Source organism: Pinus tabuliformis, chromosome 2_2 (genome assembly GCF_031772625.1).
Source record: "Pinus tabuliformis cultivar Carrire ecotype Pingquan chromosome 2_2, CPIR1, whole genome shotgun sequence".
NCBI lineage: Eukaryota > Viridiplantae > Streptophyta > Pinopsida > Pinales > Pinaceae > Pinus > Pinus tabuliformis.
The window spans coordinates 750,144,288-750,151,140 of record NC_142300.1 but is presented as its reverse complement, the minus strand read 5'-3'; positions in this window follow the sequence as shown (position 1 = coordinate 750,151,140).

Below are 6,853 nucleotides of genomic sequence, written 5' to 3'. Positions count from 1 at the left end.
CAAAGCATGAGCACCTTTTTCTGCAATATACACTAAGGCTCTGGCTGGAATTTTCCATCAGCTTCCACCTGCAATACAAACCATTCAATCACATGATCATCATCTTTAACATACTTCTTAAGCAATGTCACATGGAAAACATCATGGACTTTCACTATCAGAGGAAGTGCAAGTCAATAGGCTACTGGCCCAATCCTCTCAATAATGAAAAACGGTCCATAAAAATGTGGTGTCGGCTTGGCACGTAATCTAATCCATAAGGAGCTCTTCTTTGGTTTGATGCACAAATACACTTGTTCCCTAACCTAGAACTCTTTGAACAACCTGTTTCGATCTGCATAGCTCTTATGCCTATCATGTGTTTCCTTTAGATTCTTCCTTATAAAATGTATTTCTTTTTCCATATCTAACAACAAGTTTGATCCAATCAACAACCTGTTAACTAGATCGCTCCAATTGATGGGGGTATTGCAACTTCACCCATACAATGCCTCAAACAGACTCATCTTCAAAGATTCCTGATACCCATTGTTGTAAGCGAACTCTACCGGTGGAAGATACTCTTCCCACTTTCACTGTGGATGCATCACATAATTTCCTCCAATATCCTATTGACCCTCTCAGTCTGTCCATCTATCTGTGGATGATAAGTTGTATTGAAGGCCCACTCTGTGCCCAAACCTGCAAACAACTCCTTCCAAAACTTGGAAGTGAACTCCGCATCCCTCTCTGAAACAATCTTCTTTGGAACACCATGCAATCTGACCACGTCTCTGATTAATACTTGTGATACATCGCTAGGTGATAATGTAGACTTCACTGGAATGAAGTGTGCAACCTTTGTCAACCTGTCCATAATAACCATGATGGAATCACGATGTCTCACTTTCCTCGACAAACCTGTGATAAAGTCCATGGAAATGACCTCCCATTTCCATTTTGGAATCAAAATCGGTTGTAGTAGTCCACCTGGATGCTTACACTCTGCCTTCACAAGCTGACAGTCAAAACGCCTAGCTAAAAACCCTGCTACATCCTTCTTCATATTCAACCAATAATAAAATTTCTTCACTATGGTCAATGTCTTATGGTAGTATGGGTGACCTGAATATGGTTTCACATGAAACTCCCTCAATATCACCTTCTTGAGCTCACTATTATCTGGCACATATATCCTATCCCTAAATCTAACCAATCCATCCATTATAAGACAATAGCCACATCTTGTGCACCTGCACCTATACCTATACATGTGCCTATACCTGTACAACTACCTGTATCTCTAACTCTACTACTACCTGTGCACAATCTCCATAACCCTACTACCTGCTTGCAAGAAGCTATCCTATAAATCTATCCCATGGGTACTCATAGCTAGTATATGATTTACATGTATCCACCTCTTAGGAGCATCTGCAACCTTATTCTCCTTTCTTTTGATATACCTGATCTTGAAGTCAATCTCACTGATCTTTGCCAACCATCTAACCTGTCGAGCGTTCAGATTTGGTTGGTCAAACAAATACCTCAACCCAATGTGATCAGTCATTAGCACAAACCTCTTGCCAAGAATATAGTGCCTAGACATCTTCAATGCATGTATGATCGCTACTAACTCAAGATCATGTGTCAGGTAGTTCTTCTCATGTTCATTTAGTTTTCGTGACTCATAGCATACCACATGTCCTTCTTGCATAAGGACTCCACTATGTCCTCTCTTTCAAGCATCTGTACATATTACAAACTCTTTGTATGGATCTGCAATCTGTAACACTGGTGCATGTGTCAACAACTTCTTAAGTTGTTCAAAACTAGCCTCACACTCCTTTGTCCATTCAAACATCTTACCTTTCCTATATAATGATATAATAAGATAAGAAACATGTGAGAATTTCTTGATGAACATCTTGTAATAACTTGCCAATCCCATGAAATATCTCACCTCATCTGCATTCCTAGGATTTACCCACTCCATGATGGCCCTTATCTTTTCTGGATCCACTGCTATGTCCTCCTTGGAAACAACATGTCCCAAGTAGTGTATCTCAGTCTGAAATAAACTGCACTTGCTGAGCTTAGCACACAACTGATCCTCTCTCAACAACCTCAACATTGCTGCTAAATTCTCAGTATGCTCTTCCTCAGTTTTAGAATATACCAACATCATAAATGAACATAATAACAAACTTGTCCAAATACGGACGCAACATACTATTCATGAAGCACATAAATGTAGTTGGATCATTAGTCAAACCAAATGGAACTACAAAAAACTCATAATGCCCATACTTGGTATGGAAAGTTTCCTTGTAAATGTCCTCTTCTTTGATGCGTACCTGGTGGTATCCGGATCTCAAATCAATCTTTGAGATCACTGTTGATCCCTTCAACTTATCGAACAAGTCATCTATCCTCGGCAATAGATATGTGTTCTTGACGGTCACTTTGTTCAACATCTTGTAGTTAATGCACAATCTGAGAGTACCAACCTTCTTCTTTACAAACAATACTAGTGCACCCCAAGGTGATACACTTGGTCTAATGTATCCCTTGTCCAACATTTCCTTCAACTGCAAATTAAACTCTACCAACTCAGGTGTGCTCATCCTGTAAGGTGCATTTGATGATGGAGCTGCCCCTGGCACTAACTCAATAGAAACATTTACTTCCCTGTGAGGTGGCAACTCTGAAATCTCTTCGGGAAACACATCTTGAAACTGTTGTAGAACTGGGTACCTGCTTAAAAAATATGGATCCTCAACTTCCTTACCTTTGTCACTAAAAATGTGTACGGAAAATAACACACACCCTTTCTTGCGACTGCACTTTTCCTGCATAGCTACCACTATCCTAACTGATGTGGCTTTCTTCTTTCCCTATAAGACTCTTGGTTCCCCATTGTCATCTAAACACTTAATGGCTTTGTCATAACAATCCACCTTGGTCCTATGAAGGTACAACCAATCCATGTCCAACAACATACTATATGATCCCAATAGTAATACATTGAAATGTGTTGCGGTAGGCATACCATTCAAATCAATGCACAAGCTCTTACCCAATGATGAACTCACTTCTTTGTACTTGTAGCCAACTGCAGTAATGAAGATTTTGCAAGCACTTTTTTATTCAAACCACACTTATCCACCAATTCAGGACTAGCATAACTATAATTAGATCTAGGGTGAATCAAAATAGAAATAACTTGATCACAAAGCTAACCGTCCATCTCAATGATAAATGCTTGATGGTCTCCCTGTTTGTTATCCAATGTTGCATAGATATGAGGAATGCTCTAACCAACATCCCCAATAGTTTGTGCCTCCTGTGCACTATATATATGAGGCCTACCACCCTAATTCTAAGGACAATCTCTCTTAAGGTGCTCCTTACCACATGTCCAACACTCCAACCATCTAGTACCATCACCTCTATGCTTCTGTTGTGATCCATGTCCCTATCTAGCTACATTGAACTTCTTTTGTGGTGCCACATTTTCTTTCTCTTATGCATTCTAAGGCCTTGTTATTTTTAGCTACCATTTACCTTTACCTTTGTCTTTTCCTTTCCATCCTTGCTAAGATTAATTTTTACGCTTTGACTATTCATAGCAATGCTTCAATTTCCCAATAACTTCCTCAAGTGACTGAGGCTCACCATACTCAATGTGATCTTAAAATGTTAATGGAAAACCACTGAAAAATTGTTGAACTTTAGATTTCTCATCTTTAAGATACGATACATACCTCAATAGCTCCAGGGACTTTGTCATGTACTCTTCATATGTCATTGATCTCATCTTTAGCTCATAGAATTCTTTGGTCTTACTATTGTAGTACCTTTCTAGCAAGTATTTCTTCCTGAAAAGTCTCTTGAACTCATGCCAACTCAAGTCCTCCATATTAATGTCTCTAACCCACTTCACATCTTCCCACCAGATGTCTGCTTTACCTCTCAGGCTGAAGATAGAAATTATGGCCTTCATAGTATCTGTGTACTCATGCAACTCAAATAACTTCTTCATCCCTGTTATCCAAGCCTCTTAACATATCCATCAAAAGTAGGTGGCTTTGATTTCTTAAACTCATCTGGAAAGTATCCCATATCACTCCTCCTGTAAGGATGATAACGACGACAATCATGTCAGAACTAGAACTAGAATAAAGCCTATACACATCACCTTTCTAATTCAGAGTATCCAATAATTCCATCTCTAACCGTGTCATCTATATCCGACATGTGCCCACCATGAGACCTGCTGCCATATGCCCCATTAGTTCTGTCCTCCTATCCATAGCTGATCTGAAGTGACCCTTTTCGCTGAAGTTTTGACAAACTTTGAATGAGTATAGCATTAAAAACAACATCCTCATTCACATGGCGACATCACTACAACCATGACCAATACCATGTATATGTTGAATTGAGGCTTATGTGATCCATATCAAGTTTAAGAGAAATTCTTCAGCGTAAATCACTAGATAAATCATTTGCCAACACGTTTCGAACCAACTAGTGTGGTTCATCGTCAGGACAAGTTGAAGAAACAGACCCAGCTTTAGCGTGTTAAATAGTCTGAGCAGAGACTCTAACGGCTAACTTGACTAACAGCTAATTTTGACTTCAGGACTGGAGTCAAGATTTAATGGAAATTAGTTCAATTAGGTGAATATATAAAAATATAAATTAATTTAAATGGTGTTAAAGGTTAGTTAAAAAGTTATTGTTTGATAATTAAAAATTATAAGTTATTATTTAAATGGGAATTAATTATAAAAAGGACCTTTCCTTATACTTAATGTATGAATTATATATATATATATAAAGGTGAGTTAGAAAAATATCGGAACGAGAAAATAAATTAAAAATAAAAATGAAATACAAATAAAAAATAATAATAGTAATATATATAGTTTAATTAAGAAAGTTATAAAAGGTACAATAAATAATCTATATATATATATATATATATATATATATATATATAGATATAGATATATATATAAATAATAGAATAAAATATAAAAAAAAAAAAAAAAAAAAAAAAAAAAAAATGAAAAAAAAAAAAAAAAATTATTAAAAGAAAAATTTTAAAATAATAATAATAATAATAATAAATAAAATAAATATATAACTAAATAATAATAAATAAATAAATTGAAATAAAATAATGAAAATAAATCAAGCGAGTGACACATTCTAAAAAGAAGAAGGATCAGAACAGGATCAAAAAAAAAAACTACAGAGCCAGAAGGAGAAACCGTAGGAGGAAGGAAAAGATAAGGCTCCAAGGAAAAAGATCCGTGAAATAAAGGGAAACATCGAAAGCAAGACTAGGAAGAAAGGGCCGGGATCCAGCAGCTACTGATCTTCCAGTCGTCATCTCTATTGAGATTGCTCGGCCTTCTTTCAATTTCAATAGCTTCCCTGAATTTACGGTGATGGAACTGCGTAACCCTGGCAGTAAACCTGGCCTCCTCAATACACACTTGATTCTTGGCCTTTTCCGCATGCTCTGCTAACGCTAAAGACTTGGTTCTCCCATGTCTTAGGTCCGCTACATGTTCGCTAATCCTTTGATGGATGGAGCGCCCTGTTTCCCCGATATAGGGGGTCCCACAAGAACAAGGGATCAAGTAGACACCCTTCATATCTTTAGGATCAATGGGATCTTTCACTGATCGGAGGGATTTGCGAATAGTGTTGAGGGGCCTGAAGGTTGAGGGAATATCATACTTCTTAAGAATCCGAGCAATCTTGTCAGTGGTTCCCTGGACATAGGGAAGATGGACCCCTAGCCGGCGCTCTTTAGGTTCTTTTTTGATTAACGAGTTTTTAGAGGCTTTCAAGAATGCCTTCTGACCTAGGCGCCTACTATAGCCATTCTCCATAAAGACATTAAGGAGATGGGATTTCTCCTTATCGAAGCTCTCCCTATCAGAAATCCTCAAGGCTCGAGTAGCGAGGGTGTTAAGAACACCCAACTTTTGAGCAGGGAAATGATGGGAATCGGCATGAAGATACTGCTCAGTATGCGTTTTCTTCCAGAATACTGAGTGGGAGAGAGAACCATCATTATTCTTCGATATAAGAATATCCAAGAAAGGGAGGCAACCATTGACCTCTTTTTCCATAGTGAACTTAATGGCAGAGGACTGACAGTTGAGGTGGTTGAAGAAGAGATCCAACTCCTTCGAGCCATGGGACCAGATGACATTAGTGTCATCTACATACCTTTTCCACAGCTTTGGAAGGAGACGAGCCGAGGCTAAAGCTCTAGTTTCGAAATATTCCATAAAAATATTCGCAACAATAGGGGATAGGGGTGAGCCCATGGCAACACCACAGGTCTGTTCAAAGAACTCACCCTCAAAACAGAAGAAAGTGGAAGTGAGACAGATCTCAACTAGATGCGCGGTATCAGGATCTGTTAGGCGATAGATCACTGCCATGGCTTCCTTTATAGGGATACAAGTATAAAGGGAGACCACATCAAAGCTCATGAGAATGTCCTCAGGGTCAAGCTTTATGTCCTTAATATCTTTAACGAAGGAAGCAGAGTCTTTTACGAAGGACTCTGTACGACCAACCAAGGGTTTGAGCTTAAGGGCAAGGAACTTGGCTAGAAGGTAGGTCGGACCACCAATAGTGTTGACAATAGGCCTCAGGGGGGGCCCTTCTTTATGAATCTTAAGCAGCCCATAAATCCTAGGGGTAATTGGACTGCTCTCCATGAGCTTATGTTAAAGGGAACTCGAAGAGCTACTAGACTTGATGGCGAGAGCCACCGTCCTAGAAATTTTCTTAAGAGGGTTCTTGGGCAATTTTTTATAACTGCCACTATTGTAAAGAT